The following is a 20,535-nucleotide window of genomic DNA, read 5'->3' as shown; positions in this document are numbered from 1 at the left end:
ACATCTGCGGTGATCAAGCCTCACTTCACTGTCCCTGTGAAATGAACTCTTCTTTGAATCTGCAAGTGTCTGCTCCTGAGCAGACCTGGCTGAAACTTTGCAGTGCACATGCGGAACGGTGAGTCCTTCCTGCCTGCTGCGTTTATAGGGATCTTTACAGTAGTCAGATAAGGGTTGCGAAAGTAAGAGATTGAACTGAAACTGATTCTTTAACAAATACTTTGGCTTTTACTCAGTCATCATTCCTGGAAGGAGATATGAAGCAACAAGTGCAAGATATCTCTACGTGGCAAAATATTATGATACGCCTATACTGGCATAATTACATCTCTGTATTTAAGCCAGTATATTTTCACATGAATATGCAGTTCTATGTATGGTTTTAACCTCATTTTAAACCCCAGCAACACTGAGGCCCAGAGGACTTAAGGCTCTGAGAGTTTTACCAGATGAACAGTGGTCCTGGACTCAGCCACTTGCCCACTAAGGTGCACTGTGAGTCTGAAGACACAGAACTGGAATGGTTTGCCATGGGTCATAGAAGGAGTATGATAGGGGCAGTAAAATCCACCAAGTTTTATGCCCATGAGAGTATCAGCGCTTCTTTCTAGCTTCATAATCTAAAATTCATCAATTTCTTTGTCACAGAAATACCACATAAATTGCAAACAAGTGAATTGTACTATGTTGTTAGGTATTATGCTACACTACAAATGTAGTGAGGAACTCCCATACAGAATGATGCCATAATATTGATGGAAAAGCGTGGAATAAAATTAGTATTTTACTGGTTAAGTTTTGAATCTTAAATGATTCAAGCTGAGTGAACTTCAATGATCAGCTTTAACATGTATTTTGTACCTGCACTGTATGCAATTACAGATGGAAAGTAAACCCTTTTTTTATGTGCAATCACACATAAATCCAGTGCAGCACTGGGCAGCAACAACAACGGGTAAAGGTTTATCTCAAAACAAACTAAAAGGTCTTTAAATTGTGTCAATGTAATGAAGACTTTTGCAAGCAAGGTACAGAAGACACTTGTGACTGCTATTGGTTTTTGTACTGTGATAGTGCTTAATCCAGAGCCGAGTGTCCTGGATGAAGAGGGGCAGATGTAGCAATACTATCTGCTCCAAGAGCTTGGCAGTCTCTGTGATCCAGTCTCACACAGAGAAATACAAGGAAAAGGCCTTTTGTGTGCCCGAGGTTTGCTCTGCTCTGCTCTGCTCTGCTCTGACTGGGCAGGCACAAGCTCCATCCACTGGATCCTTGTTGTTTGAGTATCTACTCAATTCATGACTCACACTAAAGAGATATGACAAGAAGATAATTAGGGAAGCACTGCAGTTTGTCAGGTGTCTCGTTAGAACTACATTTTTACTGCTTTTGTTGTTGTTAGGGTTGACTGGTTGGTTCGCTTTGGCATGAGAGAATTAAATTATTTTCTACTTACGCTGAGGCTTAGGGAGGATCACATTAATATGCTCCTTTACCTAAAAAGGGCTATAAAACAGCCTAGTATATAGCCTTTTGCTGTATTTAATAACCAGCATGCTTGTTCTGGAGAGAGCTGGTTTTAACTGGCTTTGGACAGATTAGTGGTGTGAGAAGACCAGAGGACAAGCAGAAACAGTGTGCCATGGTCAGATCTGCCTCAGGGCTTCCCTGGCCAGGCTGTTTTGGTACACAGCTGAGTCAAAACTTCTAGTCTGCCATGCGCTTTAGGATGTCCAACTCACAGCTAACTGTCCAAGCTCTGGGGGGGAGTAGTATCAGCAGTGTCTTACTTGTACGTTCACCACTTCTAACTCCACTGGCTACTTATAATATACCCTGTGTCGTTAGCATCTTTCTAGCTTTTCTGAGAAACATGAGAAAACTGAAAAAAACGAGAGCAGAGAGGCCTGTGCACCTGGGTATCAACCTTGATGCTACTCCTACAGCAGTGTTCCGCTCCTGCATTCAGCTGAATAACTGCTATCTCAAGAGGCATCAGAGAACTTCTTTCTCTTTTTACTCTGCAACTACATGATCTTTCAGACTGATACAAGGAAAATAGGCCATGAGGCTGGAGCAATGAAGAAAGAGAACATTCCTTCCATAAACAGCCTGACTTTTCATCAGATTGGATGTACAATCTGATGACATGATCAGTCATAAGGCCTGTGAACTTGAATTTTAATGGAGTTGGGGCACTTATGCAGATAAACTTCTAATAAGATTCTCAAAGGAAACTTTCATCTTGTAGGCACTTTCTAACATCTCACCAAGCATCTGCCCAAATCACCTTTAAAATCTGTGTCTCAGATTATCAGAAAGCAGAGTGCTAAAAGACGTCCATTACACTGTGTATTATATACTATTATATTATGTAACAAGTATTCAAGAAATACTACTACTAATAACGCTACTATTAACTTTCAATCTTCCTCTAAAATCCAAGTTTGTATGTAGATTTTGATTTGGTATTTCTTGTTAACCTCAGCCAGTCTTCATCTGGCTTATTCAGGAGGTTCTAGGGATGGAGAGTGCCTTCTGGAAGCAGTTTCTCTCCAAAGTCAGTAACTTTGCTTCACCTTTATATACACCAGGTTTCTGCCAGAAACTAGAACTTCATGGATAATTAAATTATATCACACAGAGAACTTATTATTTACATTAAAATCACTGGAGTAGTTTTCTTTTTAGCTGTTAGTGTTGGCCTAGCTTGGGAAAACACCAGCAATATTTTCAGACAGAAGAGGCAGTTCTGTCAAGAAGAGTAAGAGCTTTCTAAGGATACTGGATTTCCTTATTTACCTCTTTCTCAGGCAGGCTGGTAAAATTTATCAACCTCTATCCTTCATGGCTTGTCTGCTTCATCTTTGAATAGGTGAGGTACTAAACAAGCCTCCCACCTCAGCATTATTAAAATAGGATATGCAGACTGTTTAGCAACTAGACAAATCTGTTTGGGAAAGATGCCTCAGGCAGAAGACAGCATGTGGGAGAAGGTAAGAAGCATTTTTAGGAGGTCATGATAACTGTGCAGCACTGCATATGGTTTTCCAAACCCACATGGATACAAGGGCCTGTCTAGCCACAGGAACAGAGTTCACAGCTGATTTCAACTATTGAGAAAGGCACTTGGGTCTGAGCTGGTTCAAATCCTTCAGTTCTGCAGCACAGCCAAAAGGGGTATAGTGGTACTGACTGAACTGTGGCCTCCAGAGGCCGATGGAATGGGGTGGCAAAACGACAGCAGCAGCACAGCTAGTCAGCAAAACTCTGTTCCCATTAAAGAGGGGCAGGGGGCCTTCCTGTCCCTTCCCACTCCCTCCTCCCCAGCAGCAGAAGTGTAGCAGCCTCAGCGGTCCCAAGGACTGACTGAGTGAGGCTGAGCACTGAGTCCCATCACCAGCACCCCAGTGGGGATGGAGAATCATCAGGGCTATGGTACCTTGAGCTGTGTAAGGAAGCTGGTGCCTGAGGGAACTGTTCCGGTGCAATCCTCACCAAAGTGATCTCTGCATCCCTCAGCAGAAACCAAAGTCAGATGATTTATGTGAGAAATTGATCTGTCTGTGTTCTTAAGTGCCAAGATTTGTTTTTCCTTCATGGAAGAGAAGCTTTGAGCTGGCACAATGTAAGTTACACACAAACAAAAAGGCACTAAGTTGTGAAAAGCCTTGATGACAGAAATTGTGACATGAGGACTCTCTCTATTCCTGCTTAGTGTGTTTGGCCATTTGCTAGAGTGAACCCTCCATGAGTTTGTCTCTGTAGGGTCAAATATCTACTTGGGACCTGACTTAGTTTTCTGATTCATTGTCATATGCAAAAGAACAAAGAATCCATGTCATTCTTAGAAGGTCTTCCTAAACTGGCCCACCACGATTAAGTGGGATTCATATAGAATAAACGGGGAACAGATCATTTTGCAAGGTTATTACATGTATTTCCCTCTCTTATATTAAATAAAACTTCTGCTGTAAATCTATTTGGAGATAGCAGAAAGGTCTTTGTTCCGATTTAGTTGTTCATCCTTTCTACGCTTTAAATGATGAGAATCAGACCAAAATTCATTACTTTCTTAAGATAAATGTACCCAACTAAAGCTGACAACAACCATATTAAAAGTTATGAATCCAAAAGGTTTGGGCTGAAATAAAGTATTAAGCAGGGCACTCCCTTGTCTTCTTTATTGGTTGTTTTCTCAGCAGGCTCTGTTGTAAGGACTTTGCTCCAGCAGTGTTACATTTCTGGTAAAGAAGAGAGGTTGCACTCTGCTCTGAGGGCTAATTATGTGCTGCCACAAAGCACAGTATTCCTGCCCACTGTACTGCACCAGTATTTTACTTTCTAGAGAATGAAATTCTCCCTTTGGATCATGCCTGCATCCATGTAGAAGCTTTGAAAGGTAGTTTCACTTTCTCCTGGCTATCACCTCAGCAAGAGATAATGGACTCAGTGTAATCAAACATTATTGGTTCTTTTAAAATGAAATTTCTCTTCAGTCATTCAGCTTAACGAGATTTACATAACTGGAATAACCTAGCTCTATTACTGGTTTCTTGGAAGACACTGCTAAGATTAATCTTATCTCCCATTTTAATTACTGTTTTCAAGTTCTTACAGTCCCTGTCCCAGTTACATTTTGTTGCGAAAACCACCAGAGAAAAATATATTAAAATTTATTCAGACAGGTGGCAGAGACAAAATTAAAGCTAATAACTCTATGAGAAAGGAAATCAAAGGTGGTTTGGCAATCCTGAGGTCTTATTACTTGGTCACTCAGTTGCACTGGCTGTACTGGCAGTGCACTAATGCCTGGGCTGTGTCAGTGGCTGGGTATCACAGCTTGCTGTGTGGCACTCAGGACTGCCATGGTCACACAGTTGCACTGCCATCCATCGGCCTTGGGGTAGGACTGGCTTGTGGCAATGGGTGACAGCTGGGCAAACCATGGGAATTGTCTGGATACAGGGTTCTATCTCCTTCCCTATACCCAAAGAGGAGATGACTATTGGAAGACTAACAAAATGACACAATGCATCTAAATGCATCCCTTTACTTCCTAGTTTAGCTGCTATTTTGTGACAGCCCATTTTATATAATGAATAAAAGCATAAAAACAAAAGGTTCTATGTCTTATTTCTATTCCCCATAGAAATGGTGCTTATCTTGAGTAATTTAGAAACCCCGATTTAATTTTTCTAAACTGGTGCGAGTCTAAGTCACGTTGCCTGAGTTCAGGATCATTCTTGGCTGAATAAGTCAGTAGTAAAAGAGTCCCACTCTCCCTCCTCCACAGCGGCTGCCCATCCCTAACCCCATGTCACCCACCCCCTTTCTGCTGGCACAGTTGTTGGTGCAGCTGTGAGCTGAACAGACCTAGGGAACTCAGATGCCTGGGGAAAGCAAATGTTTCAGGGGCCAAGCTCATTTTTAATTTGGACTAGTTTCCTGATCTGGCTCATTGTGTGGTTGTCCAAATCCTTGAGCTGATCTTTTGCAGGGGCAGGACTGAGGTAGGAGAAAGGGCAAAACTTATCTTTTTGATTGTGTTGTTGACTTCAGCCAGTTTAAGGTGGTTATGAAACTGTGATAGACTAAGAGAGCTTATTTTTAACCAAGAAAAAATACTTTCATTTTGAGCATAACTGCAACATGGTTTTAGGAGAATGGCACTAACCATAAGAAGCAGGACTCGCTGGTGAATAACAGAAGACAAGGAGAACATGTGACAGGACTAAGAAATTAAGTGACCTGATGTGATCACTGCATGTTAGAAAAGGCAGCTGTTGGACACTGCATTTTATGGTAAACAGAAAAAAAACCTGCTTCCCTTCTGCTGTTCATGAACCAACAGAGGCCAAAGAATTGCAAGGATCCCACCAAAAATTATTAATCAGTTCTTTAAAAGGCAGAATTATGCTCAGCTGGCTTAAAAGCAGACAATGCCTGGGCAATGACTATGCCTGCATTCCCTTTTTTTTCTTACCTGTATTCTCCTGAGTTTTTCTTTGCTCTTTGCTTAAGGTGTGGAAACTGAACTTTGGAGAGTAAGTAAATGAGTATTTAATTAGTCATCACAATGCAATGGACTCTTGTGAGTTCTCAATAACAAACAGCCCTGACAATAAATGCTGTGTGTTATATTAGTTTCCGTTTGCACTTTCAGGAGGAAATTACCTTGTAGCTTTCAGATAACCTGGCAGTTACACAAAGTGTTGAAAAAGGGTACCCACATGACTAAAGCATTTAGACCAATGTTAACATCCACTATTTTCTTCCTTGACCAAAAATAGCCAAATTTTTGACAAAAGGGTTTGAGCAGCTTTTGAAGAAACCCTCTTTACATTCATATACACTTCATACACAAATCATTTCTGTAAATTCTCTCTATAAGTAAAAATTAAAGAAAAATTAAGATAAACTCTTAGAAGTTGCAACCAATCAAAAATAGTGTTGCTATTAGGATCTTAGTTAAGCACTCCATTTAAGTGAATCCTGGTACCTGTCTTTAATTGAGTGTTCATATGTGTTTCTTCCCTTGTCTTATTCATTGAACAGTACAAAGAGTGGTCAAACAATGGAGAATTATCTTGTTTGTCCACAGGTTCATACTTCAGTTAGCCATTATGGGCACTGGTTTTGCAATATCTAGTTACAAAACTGAGACTTACCATTCACAGCTCATCTCTTGACACAAAATTCATCTTTCCTATCCCTGCCAAATTTTATCTCTCTTCCTGAGTGGGCAGGAGCACTAGAGTTTCTAAAGAAAAAAAAAGTTTTCTAGTATTTTCAGCCCTGGCAAATAAATTCATTATTTTATCCTGTTTTCATAAATACTTAAACTGTTTTGCTGACATCTTATACATATACTCAGCCTGAAACACACGCCAAGGACAATTAACATTTGATGGTGTTCTAAACACATAAAATCAATATAGTCTCAATGTGGGAAGTGTACTGGGCAACCTGAATTACCAGTGATGATCTCCGTCCACTGATAACATACTTTGCTGGACCAAAGCATGCTAAGCACATCCAGAGTTTCTGCTGTGGGTGGAGGGGTCAGAGAGGAGGGAAAGCAACCCCACATCTTGGGGAACCCTCCAGCTACCCACCCTGCTCATGTACCTGAGGCCTTCAGCACCCAGAAGACAGCCCTGATAGACCATATACACTTGTCAGAGCATGACCAGATGGAGGATAACAATTTATGGTCTGCAGTTAGACAGGCTTGCACTGTGATCTAATCAAATCTTGAATAAAATAGGTCAAGGTTGGTCAGTGTTTAGATGAGATACACTCCAGGGAAAACACACATACTGTAAGAAACAGTTTAGGATTTGGATTTAGGACTCATCTGATAAAAATCCTAAGGCACAGTCCTTATTTTAAGCTAGATTTCCAGATGTCTGAGGTACCCACAGAGGTCCCTGGTCTGTTATGCAGAAGGGGAACTGTACTGCTGGAACCACATTTCTCATTTTTCAGACAAGAAATAAAATTACAGTCATGCCTTGTGATTAATTTAATAAATCATTCTTGTCTTTGCTTGTGGACATGGCATTTTCAGAGGCAACATAAATGGAGAAAAGGAGCTTGTTTGGTTTCTATGATCCCAGTACAACCTGCTAGTTTTCTCTCTGCAAAAACACATTTTAAAGCTTTTCAATACTAGGGCACCAAAAGCAAGACATTTAAACTCCTTTAAGACTGTAAACATCATGAGAACTTTCTAGCAAGACACATGCAAAATAAAGCAAATGGTACAATCTGTCGCTTTACAGATACATTCCTTTTCCTTTACGTTCCTATCTTCCATCCATTCACACTCCCACCTAACAGTCTTTACCTCAACTAATTTTCCCAGATGCTGTTCTAATGTATTTTCATCTTTATGACATTTTTAAGCTCCTTGGTTGAAATTCTGTATGTTTTTCTTTGCCCTAAAAAACCCAGTATGATAATAGAATTTTATGGGTAACTATTATGCTCAAAAAAACATGCAAATTTTTATCTACAAATAATCAAGGATGATGAGAACTATGCTGCTTGGCAAATTAAGTAGTCAGAATGTAACTAATCAAACTGAAGTTTAGCCAGGACACTGAAATGACATGACTGGCTCAACAGAAATGTGATCATGAGTACTCTGGTACTTTCAAGTGGTCAGGACTCATTCTGCTCTCCAGTCACCCTCTCAGCAGAACACCTCCTGCATGCTGTGTGGTGCAGGATGCTGCAGAGCGATTGCCAAGGCCAAAATGAATTTATAAACATTGCATTCTCTCTATTTTGCTCAGATGTATCAGATTATCAGTCTACAGAAGAATTAATCTCTACGTGGGTTTTTAGGCTGAAAAGTATTCACATATTATGTGCTTTGTTTTGATTTTTGCTTTTCCCTGCCTTATGGTCATTTATCTTTGAGGAAAGCAAATCAGGGGAGCAATGCCTGCCTTATCGTTGATCTGTGGTGTATAATCATGTTAAAGACAGATCACTGCTCTCCTCGTTACTACAGTGCCATTTGTAACAGGCCATTATGCCTGCATGGTGCAGTTGTCAGTATCTAGTGATTGTAAATGCTCGTTATCAGTACGGAGACAGCTAAATGTGGTGTGTTTTTCTTTAAAGCTGATTTGATTTTCCAGAGCTGCCTGTCATCCTGCAAGTTTTGCTTAGCGCAGCTCAGTTTTCAATCGACAGACAAGTAAGGTTCTTTTGATGTGACATACATGGGGCAGAGTCTGGGTGCTGCTTCCACCTGCTCCAGGGAAGGACTGTGGTCCAGAGAAAAGAACAGGAGCATGTCTACAGTGGGAAATCTCCAGGCTTGTGCTGCATTGAAAGATGCAGCCACTAACAGCAGTGACCATGTGCAAATGACAAAATAAAGGGCAAGGGGGGGTTAAATACGTTGCCTACAGAAAGAAAACATACCAAAACATTCTAGTTGGTTTTAAAATTAGGTGGAGAACACACAAAGGATTCTAAGTCTTAATGACCTCAGTTCTACAATTTGCCACTAATTAGTACTACAGTGAATAACTGGGAACAAAACAAGGAGTGACAGACTAGGCCAGCCAGTGGTTTGCCAACCCCTTGCCTTGTCTTTCCTACTGGGGCCTTCATGTGATAATTTTTCATTGTGTATACACTATCTTTTAATAGTAATCAGGAATGAAATTGCATGTGTTATACACTACACAAACATACACTGAAACGCTGCACTTGCTCTTTGATCCTGTCAAGCACGGGAAGAGCAGCTCCTGCCCAGCTGATATCTGTGCAGCTCCTTCTGGTGAGCATACTCATGGCTTAATCTTTTCCCTGTCAACCGTCTCCCTGATTCCTGCTGTCTTAACCCAGTAAGCCCCACATTCATTTCTCCTCTGTCTCTTTCTGCAGCTTACGTTGTGTTTAAGCTCCATGACTGTTTTTCTGCTCCGTGTATTTCCCTCCCTAATTTCACTCCTAACATTTTGTTCTTTCTCTCGCTGCTTCCTACACGATGAAGATCTCATTGATTGTATCTTATTTACTCCATTTATTCTATAAATGTATAAGAAACTGAAAATACGATGGCTTTGAGTTCTCTATTCCTCCACTGAACAAGGAAAATGTGACCTTAATCTACCAATGCACTCCTGTGATGGAGGATCCCAAACAGCTGTTGGGGGATGCCAGCTCTAGTCTGGTGGATCTTAACCAGGAGCACAGAACCATCAGAGCCCTTTCTGTTTCTCACTAGCCCCAGTGTGAGGGCTGTGAGTGAGCATTACTGCTGCACTCTGATGGTCCTGTGCTCCTGGTTAAGATCCACCAGACTAGAGCTGGCATCCCCCAACAGGCATTTGGGAGTGATAGGATATTCAAGGCTTCCAGAAATCTCTCTGGAGCAGCAGTCTGGGCCTTTGTAGAACTCCAAGAGCATCATGCCAAGAGGCTAGGAACAGTATCCTCTATGGTTTTTTCTGAAGTTAACTATTTCTTCTCAGAGTGATGCACATAAATGCAGCTTTCTGAAAAAAGGTTTCTGGAAGCCTTGAATATCCTATCACTCCCAAATGCCTCATTCCTCCTTGAAATCCATCAGGCTTCCTCAGCCCACACAGGATCTGTACTTTGAGAATTCCTGGGTATTTTATCCATTTCTGTACCCAGAGCAATTGCACATACCCCAGTTCAGCTTAACGTATGTCACAAGCAGTCATCCACACTGAGAAACTGCTCTGAAACACTATCAGTTTGCTGAGAAAACTGGTGTACAGCTCCCACATCATCAAGCTATCTGGAATAATTTTGTCCTGCTTGCTAGGATTTACTATTGGAGTTCATCTTGGAGAGTGAGGGTGTGTGTGTGTCTGTGTGTGTGCCTTTTGTCCTTTCAAAACTCATCAGCTCAGTAGCTACCAAGAGCTCACATGCTGCAAAACGGACATTAGAAGCACTGTATCTCATTACATCACTGGGGATCTGGCAAATGCTAATCAGTGTCCTTACATTAGTAAACTGGGTAGCGAAATATCACAAATCTAGACCACTGGCTTCACCAACAGCATTATTAAGGTATACAGCTATCAAGAAGACAGTACCCTGCAGGTATGCAGGTGTTGCTTATGCAGGGGTGGGGCACAGCTCGGCAACAGAACTAAGAAAAGGAGGCCAAGGCTTTTAAAGGGACCATGCTCCTCTTACCAGCAAAACAGCAAACCCCACTAGTTAGTCTTTTTATTTTTCTCCATTAGAGAGATTTCCAAAAGTAGGAATGCTGAAGTTTTCCTCACACCATTAGTCTTTATTTCATCTGTGATAAGTGCTTTAATCAGCAGGTACATATTTACCAGCAGTGGGTAGCTGGGAGGCTTCAGCCCTTCCATCCAGCTGGGCCAGCAGAGTGTGCATTTCATAGCTCTCCTCCCATCCCCGTGTGCATTAGCACACACACACTAATTTTACGAAGTTTAGAAGAAAGTTCCAGCCTAATTCACACTTTCTGGCCGTGCATACAGAGGCACACATGCAGCACACACCTTGCTGACAGGACTTTCTTCCACTTACTGTAAGGAAAGTGATGTGAACCTTCTGGCACCAACCTGTAGGAAGGCAGGCTCTGTTACACACTCTCACCAGCAGATCTTGTGAGTCCAGAGCCTTGCTTTCAGCAAGACAGACCTGATAAAATCTTCCCTCTTTCTTCAATAACATGACTAATAAATGTAGAAATTCCTTTCTCCTCTCTCTCTTTGCCAATATCTGTCTTATCTCCGGTTCTTCCTTAGACATAATTTCAAACATGAAAGACCTGTCTATACTATGAACAGGCAACCTTAATTCTGGCATGAGATCCATGGCACATTGCAGCTTAGTGCTACAGAGCTGAAGCTTGAGATCTGGCATCTACAAAACATGGTGACTGGAATTTCTGCTGCTGCCTTGCTGCTTGCCTGGTGAGATCCTGCACCTGGGGTCAGCCTGCCCCGTCTTGTGAAGGCAGCATCAGGCTCCACTACAAATTTCTTTCCAAAGCAGGTGCACAGCTGAAAAAACATGGCAAGCATTTGTGAAATGAGTTTGCCATTAAACACTATATCCAGCAAGTATCCATCATGAAGCCTTCCTGGAATTTTGGCAGCATTTCCAAGAGATCATCTGCAAATCGCTAGAGATGGGTATTACATGTGTGCTGTAGGCAATAAATAAGAGTGATTTTAAGGGGCAGTGTATATTGACAAACTAACACCTCTCAGAATAGAATCCAACCACTGGCACAAGTAATAGAGACACACTAATAAAATGGAGGAGGACCTAGGGAGTGTCTTATATGTATATCTAATAGCACAAATACTAGATAAACAACAAAGCCCAAAGAATGCAAAAGGCTACAAGCATACCAAACACACTCAGTTAACGTGCAAGTTTATTGTTACTAAAGATCACAGTAATTATACCTTAATGCTCAGAATACTCCCAAACTCCTTGATGTGAAACCCAGCTGTGTTACAGCCTTATATTTGAGCAAAACATAGAGATTCATCAGGCTTTCACATCGTCTTTTACTACAGGGAGAGAAACACAGGCACTCTAGCTGAGAAGGAACCATGGCATGCTCTGGCCAGATCCCTGCTCTAGAATGCTGGAGACCAAGAGCATGATTGTAATTCAAGGCTATTTGACTTCAGCAACGTTTATTTACTATTTGCTCAACACCACATGACAGCTTTCAATCAAGAGAAAGTGTAAAAGTTGAGCTAGCAGAAGTTTCTTAAGACCTGGATCTATTTCAGTGAAAATTGATGGGAATTATTCCAGTGAATTTTATAGAGATCAGATCCTTTAGGACTGATGGATGTCTCAGTTTTAGAATTATGCTATCTTTTTTTAAGATAACTTAGGGCCTTCTCAGGGGTAAAATTTTTAATTTCAAAAAAGTAAATACTTTGGTATTGTGTGTTGTGTACTGATGACCCCAAACCAAGATAAGCAGACTCATTGAATTATAAACAATAATAGTCTGCTCATATTTTCCCCCCAGATCTGAATTTTGCAAAAACAAGACCTTTTTTTTTCCCAAGACCATATATTTTTCCTTTAACTTTTTCTTTTCATTTCCATTGCAAGTGGCTACAAGGAAGAAAAAAAATCCTCTTGTTCTGCCTTAAATGCAAACACTGAACCTTTGTGCACATGGAGGAAAACCTGCAGGCAAAATTGGTAAGCACCAGAAATAAAATGGCAACTTCCAAAAACCAGACATGAACACCACAATACTGAGCATTGTGACACAAGTCATAGAATCATGGAATCACAGAATGGTTTGGGTTGGAAGGGACCTTTTAAGGTCCCTGGTCCAACCTCCCATTCCCCAGTGGTTAGGAACATCTTCAACTCAGGTTTCTCAGAGCCCCACCCCACCTGACCATGAATGTTTCCAGGGATGGGGCATTCACCACCTCTCCAAGCAACGTGTTCCAGAGTTTCACCACCCCCATCATAAAAAGTATCTTCCTCATCTCTAGTCTGGACCTACCCTCTTTTAGTTTAAAACCATTGTATGGTATTTCTGTGCCATATGAGGAAAGAGTTAGGACATATGGTACACAGACAGGTATTTTTCTCAAGGCGTATTTCATTTCTGTGTAATAATACCAAGGAGAACTGTAGTGCTGGTACCATTCTTAGCCTGCTTCAATAGTTTATAACATTTCTTTCGCAACTCTTTTCCAATCTTGAATCAATTCCTTTCCAAAGGAATTCCTCTTGCTTTACTTCCAGAGTCAGTAAGATCATTTGCTGGGTTACTGTCCTAATTGACAGATTAATTGAACAATTGTGTATGTGGGGCAATCTTTCGCAGGTACAGCTAAACAACATATTTTGTGCAGATGCAGGCAGGCTGCCTGTTCTTTTTCAACACCAAGTGATGTTTGACAGAAGAGGAAAGACTCCTGTTAAACTCAGAAGGATGCCAGAAGAGACTTTAAGACTTTTGAATGACCTTCACTAATCTAGAATCTTTTAAAATATACTTTAAAAAAAATAAAGCTAACGTTCTCCTTTAAGGGAAGGGCAGTTGTCCAAGCTAAATGAAATCAGTTTATAGTTTAAAAATAGCTTTTAAAACTGTATGGTTACCCAGCTCACCTCAAATTTTAAAGCATTAGGCAACCATGTTACCCTACTGTGAATGACCACTAGCTAATGCCAATTGACTGTGAAGCAGCTCTTTCATTTTGTACTATCTGTTTATATTATAGGGAGTCCAACCTGTGGTTCTGCCAAACCTGGGGTCATAGCACAATGGGAATTTGGTAAGAGTTTTAGACAGATCAAAGGCAAGAGAAAAAGAAACATGAACATTCCGAATTTGGCCAGTGACAAAAGAAATCTAGAGCTTTTTTCTGTTGCTTGTTTTGCTCTTCTGAGCAGAAATAACAAGATGAAAGTAGAGAAGAAACAGTTTTTGCAAACTCTCATAGATATAACATATCATACAGCCTTGAAATTCTGCTCTCTTAGGAGTTTTTTAACCTACTCTTTCTTTTGTCTATGAATTAAGACTACTCTCCTTGCCCAGGAAAAGCAACTTTATGCTAGAAGAGGCCACAGATGGGGAAACAGTTTCATCAATATGGGAGGGATCAGTGCAAAGTAACAGTAAGATATATTATACCATCAAAAAGTGGTGTGTCTGGAAGGAAAGTTTTGAGCATAAATTAATATTGACCTCAGCCAGAACAACTTGCTCTCTGCAACATCTGCAGCTGTGTGCTTACTAGACAGTTATCTGGCATCATGTGCTTTTTCACATCTGTCTACTAAATCAGAGATAGAAACACAAAAATCCAGCACAAAGGGACATCATATGGATTCGTGTCGCTCCCAGAGGGACTCAGAGTCTTTAAACTAACAAAGATATTATAATGGGACACAGGTATAATATTGAACTTACATTGTTTCTGCTCCACTGTGCAGTGGAAAAAGTGTATCTATTTTCCTCTGATGAGCTCTCTGAAAACTTCCAAACATGGATAAACAGCACTACAGTATATGAGACAATAAATTTGGCACACATACATGAAACCTCATACTTCTGGGATGAGCAAAATGAATAATCTCAATTTATATTAATTGCCTTACAACACCATGTGTGAGGGAAAGCAACAGTGGGAATGAATTGAGAGAGGACAGAGAGATTCACAGTTTAGCTCATACAGTATTTTCATCATTCTTCATCATTTTCAACACCACTGGCGACTTCCAAAGACTGAACTGTGAAGCCTTAGCAGAAATAGGTATGACAGGGTTATTCAGAGGGAGTAAGAGCATTTTTCAGCATGTTGCATGTGAGTTAGTGAAATGACTGGTATGTTGTATTTTCCCTGCCTGCATCATCTCAGGTTATGTCACAGTCCAGTCTGAATGACAAGGTGATGAAATTACATATGCCTTTATTTCAGCATGACACAAAGTACTAAAATCCCTAAAGTATAACAGTCTTGAATAATATAGTTCTACATTTTCAGGTGTCAGTGGGATATTTTTATGTTATTGCCCCATGCTTATAAAATTAGGGAGTTGTTCTTAAATTATGCTGTGAGCTTGAATAAAAAAGGTCAACCAAATCAAAATGCAGTTACTTTTGCTCTCATTTTGTACAGTGGAACTTTTAATTCATTAAAAAATTGTATTTTTTTTATCTTTATAGCAGTATCAAACTACATTTTAGCTTAGGGGGAAAAAAGTGAAATTTCAAATGGGCAGTGCAAATTGATGCAAATTGAATGTATTAAGTGGTTTAAGGAAAAAAGCCATAAATACATAACCAATATCAAACAAACATGCATGCACAGAGATAAAAAAAAAATCAATGTTAATTTATAGTCATTAGGCAAGATGAAGAAATTCCATGTGATTTCCTCTGGAGAGCCACCGGTATAATTTGTACCTTACAGAAATCACAGAATCACAGAAAGGCTTGGGTTGGAAGGGACCTTAAAGATCAGTGAGTTCCCACACCCCTGCCATGGGAAGGGATGCCACCCACTAGACCAGGGTGCTCAGGGGTCCACCCAACATGACCTTGAACACTTCCAGGAATAAGGCATCCTCAGCTGCTCTGGGCAACCTGTTCCAGTGCCTCACCACCCCCTAAGTAAAGAATTTCTTTCTAACATCTAATCTAAATCTCTCTTCTTTTAGTTTAAAACCATTTCTCCTTGCCCAAACAATGTTTTCTTATCGAAAAAAGAATAAAGAAGGGGATTGTAGACACAAGCTAAGCAAAAGTAGTGGTAACAGGTGTTAAGTGTAAGAGTGGTACTCCTCATGTGGCAGAAAACTATTGAATTTACTTTGTGTTGGATAAGCATAATGGAGCAGCTCAGAAAAATGTCAGCACTAGTGCAAAAGAAGGGCAGCAGCAGCAAAGTTGGTTTAGACAACTGAAAAAAGAGATGCTGCTTTGAAGGATGTACTTGTTAAATAGCTCTAATACCATGAAGTATATGATGTTCATCATTATCATTAGCACTGTGGTAATACGGGCCTATCTCTTGATCTTTCTTTCTTTAGTGAAAAAGTTCTTCTCTTCTTGCTTCTTATAAGATAGAGGACTTTTTGCAAAGATGGTCTGTTCCTAGAAGCATTTTATAACATGCTAAAAGTCTGTGTACATGGCCAACCTGGCTCAAGTTCACACTAAATGAAATGCTCATGGAATTAATATTTTGGATTTGGGCTTACTTGCCCCAGGCTTTGACTGACTTATAATAATTTTTTGCATGTTATTTGGAGGTATCTATAGCTCTGTCTCTCATAAAATACATCTTTAAATTACCCTGAACTCATCTAGTCTGTGATGCCAAGGGTTAATTTGAAAACACACACATTCAATTAATGGAGTACATTACTTGGAGCAAGGGAATGCAGAAGTGTAATTACAGCATTAAAAAAACCCCAAACAAACAAAAACAACTTACAAGTTTAAAGTGAATTCAGATTTTAAAGTTAATTTTTTTCATCATTTTCCTTGACTCTTCTTTTCCCCCCATGAACACCGAAGCTGCTTTTGTCTACATGTACAGAGAAAGCAAATTTCAGTGTCCTGCAGGAATTGTGGCAGAATCTCCATTTATTTTCACATCCAAGGATAGGTATGATAGAAAAACCATACCTGCACATCAAAACAGTATACATGGCCAGTAACAGTCAGCTAAAAATAGGCATCAAACAAATAAAGAGCTTCGTAAGTGTGCAAAAATGTGCATGAAATGCAGTAAAGATGTTGTAATTGACAAAGTGGGTTTTTTTTCCCCAAGTTATAAAGAGGACAGTAGTTATCCTAAATATGTGCAAACAAGGCTGGGGCTGGTGCGAGGTTTCTCTGAACATGTTTGGTGCAGCCTACCAGGACATCTCTGCAGGTTATACCCATACAGATGTTTCCTCCAGGGTTATCCAACTGTTATCTCATTCCTCCTCCAACCCCACCACCTCATTATTCCCCTCTGCTGCCTCCTCAGTCACATAATGACCACTCTGTGGGGCAGCTTACTGGGGCTATTTTCAGGCAAAAGTGTGATTGTGTGTTCAGCTCTGCAGCTGATCTGGGCTACATTCACATCATCAGTCCAGCTTTTCCATTTTTGGCTCTACTCTCCTTAGTCTTGTGCAATCTAAAATTCAAGCTTTTAAACTTCATCCATTACAGCCAACACTAAAACACATCCAACAACCTCTTAATATCTACAAAGTTCTTTCAAGTAAATCCAGCATTTCTTGAGAAGTTAAATCTGGTTGTTTTGTGATGATTTGGAACTGAAAACAGACAGCCTGGGTAACTGGAACTCAAAAATGCAGAATCGGCAGTGAATCCAGTTTAGCTTTTGGCATTGTGTTGTGTTTGTCTCAGCAGTAATAACAGTTATTATGTTCTAAAACAAATATCTAGCAAACAATCAGGTCAGATGTTTTTCAAAAAGTGAAAGCCAGGGTATTTTTTTCCACTTCTTTGACAAGGTGATGCATTTATGCACTCCTTACTAAATCACAGGGCGATTTTAATAGGAGGAGAAATCTGGCATTGCCCAAGATGGATAAGTGGGTCAAGTTACTCTTTGGAAAAAGTTAAGAGAACAAAATGGAAAACAGAGGAATCCACTGCCTTTACCCTCTGAGCTTCATGCAAATGTGCTCTGGAAACTTGGTCTGTCTCATTTTCTAGGGCTTAACCACAGCAGCAGGCCTGCAGGGATGTACTTTCACTAACACCTTAAGCAGCCTCTGCTGCTGGAATAAAACCCCCCAGTCTTTTCCCTGCAATCCCATACCCTGCTCCTCCTGCCCCCTTGCCTCCCATCAGTACAGCTGCTCTTGGTTAGGGCTGAGCAATGGTTTGTTGGTTTGGCTTTGGTGCCTGGTGCAGTTCATCAGCTGGCTGGGCAAATGCTGCTGCTGGCACAAGGAGGGAGGTGGTGGGGAAGCAAAAAAACAAGAGCTATGTGGGACTGCAGCAGGGTTAGCTCTGCTTGAAGCTACTAATGCAGCCAAGCCAATTTAATAGCTTGCTGCTGCCAAAAACATCAGTCCCACACCCTCCTTCCCCCTCCTCTACACCTGTCTGCAGCTGTGGAGCAGGTCCTTCTTCCTTCTGCAGCCCTGAAGGCCAAGTGACCTTGCAGTGAGCCAGCTCATTTCATTAAACTGTAGGACCACTGCTGTCATATTAACTGCACAGAGTTGGAATGGTTCCCTGAAGGATGAGAGGAACACAGAGCCAGGGAAAACAGAAGTGTAAGGAGTGCATGGCCAGCAGCAGGGAGACTGGCTGAGGAGGAGGACAGAAAAACTACCCCCTTTCAGCAGCAATGACCTGTTAGTTTGGCCCAGCTGGCCTAACTTCACTCTAGCACTGTTTTGGGCAGCAGTGCTGGCTCATGTCAGCTGAAAGTGTTGTGAAACAACATTCTCTGTCTCATTTCAGTCATGCAGGTAAACAAGACTTCACAGACCTACAGTTAAGAACATGCTGATAAACATTTTGCATTACAGCCCTATCTCAGGAGCCACATATAATTTCACAGGAAGCCCAACGAATGGTCTTTAGAGAAATTTACTGATCTGCATTTCAAAACTGTGGACCATTATGCCAGTAGTAGTTCTCTCCTGAATGATAGCTTTAAGCACTTGCTATTGATTTAAATTTTGAACTAGTTTGTTTTGATTCAAAACATCATTACACCTACAACTTCATTTGTGTTGAGTTACTGTCCAAGCCCTCACATAAATTACTTCATCAGCTTGCCAGAGGTCCCAAGGCTGTGGTTCCCCGTGCAGACACTGAGGCTGCAGGAACTCCCAGCATCGCCCTCCTGTTTGTCCTGACCTCGAGCTGCTGCATCCGGTTCCTTCAGCTTTGCCACTTTGTGGGGGTATGCTGCAAAGTGGATAACCAAACTCGGGCACAATAAAAATATTCCAGCTGCCCCCTTTTCTTTTGGGGGGGAGGGAGTGCCTCGGGCTGTAGTTTCAGCGGTAATACTGGCTTATTGTGTAGCTAAACACCATGATTTCCCCCTGCACTACACAGTTTAACTGGCCGCATTTCACTTCCAGCACCCTTTCCCTGCACCACTGTGCACAGCTGTGCTGAGAATGGGAATAAAGGACCTAATCAAGTTGCAACATAGTCTGGGAAAGAAAGGCACTAAAGGCACTTAATTCCCTTCTCTGGTTCACAGCAAAGGTACACAGATAGTGTGATATGCTGATGTGACTAAGGCCATAGTTAAACAGTTATTTGTAGACATTTTGCTTACAGAGGTCTCCACTGCTCCTTTCAGTTCCTCTGTGGCATATTCCCATTCTTGAACTTCTTCCTGCATTCTGCCAGAAGACAGGCAATTTGATTTCTGTTTTGAAGTCTATAATAGCAGGTAGGTCTAAGAAACAGAAACTCTCTTCCACTTTGTTACGTATGCAAACATTTTGTATTTTTAAGCAAGTCAAAGTTGAAAACAGTTCCAGAACTCACCCAAACAGTCACAAAACAATCAATGGCATCCAAATCTGTAGTCGTCTTCTTAGAAAGATCATCCAGCATAGAACAGAAAAGCTACTGAGCAAGAGTAAAGCACCTTCTTCATTACCAACAGGCACAACAGGCTGTCCTGGTTGCTCCAGGCATTATTGGCTTTGGCAGAGCAGACCATGCCAGATCCAAACCAGTTAAACTGGCTCCAGAAGCATCAGAGGAGCCCAAAGGTAGGTAGTTGGATGCAGAAGCTGCAAATGGTGTCAGAGGTTTTTTCCCATTCCTGTTGCTATTTTTGATCACCAGGGTCGCTGGGCTGACAGGTACGATGGGAAGTGTGTGAACTGAGGAAATGGCAATTCTGCCACATCCAAATGCTCCAGCCTGGTGAAACCTGCACAGCGGGAGGTGGCACTGATCTGTCCAGAGGCTGTGACAGCTGCTGCACTCTGAGAATGAGTTGGTCAACAATGTTTTGGCAGTGTATGTTAGGTGAAGGCATTGCAGTTATCTTATAAATGCTGCTGGCTATGTTGTGTCTGTGATAGTTTTGCTGATGATGAAATAGGTTTCCTGGTCTGATAAGGAAGAGGTGGGGCACATAATTAACCAACCAAGTAGCTGGGAGCAAGTCCTGGGGTATTTGTGTAATGGTTCCTTGGGTGGACTATACTTGTTTGGGAGACACAATTTCTGCTCTTTATTAAACAAACAGTAAAGATAATTTACATGTCAACACCGTTAACTATTTCAACAGTAGGGAGCAGATAAAGTCACAAATCTGCTCAATTAACTGTGAGCAATGTCTCATTTTGGTGCCACAGTTAAATGATATTTGGAGTTACATTGATTCCCGTGTTTCCCAAGTAAGAAGTTCAGTGCAACTCAAGACATATTCAAGACAAATCCAGATGCCCAGGGAAGCAAAGTAGCAACACAACCTACTACTGCCTTTTCATTCCCCAATGAACCAATAGGGTTCAATTTGGGAGTGTGTC

At 41.1% G+C, this 20,535-nt stretch overlaps 1 protein-coding gene across 1 annotated transcript in view; it reads right to left on the bottom strand.

Moving 5' to 3' along the window:
• The window catches only part of SMAD1 (SMAD family member 1), an 82,437-nt gene that overhangs the window by 46,965 nt on the left and 14,937 nt on the right, over positions 1-20,535 (bottom strand). The window lies entirely within an intron of this gene.

Source organism: Pithys albifrons, chromosome 5 (genome assembly GCF_047495875.1).
Source record: "Pithys albifrons albifrons isolate INPA30051 chromosome 5, PitAlb_v1, whole genome shotgun sequence".
NCBI classification, from domain to species: Eukaryota; Metazoa; Chordata; class Aves; order Passeriformes; family Thamnophilidae; genus Pithys; species Pithys albifrons.
The sequence above is the reverse complement of the archived record's forward strand: the minus strand, read 5'-3'. Positions and strand labels throughout refer to the sequence as shown.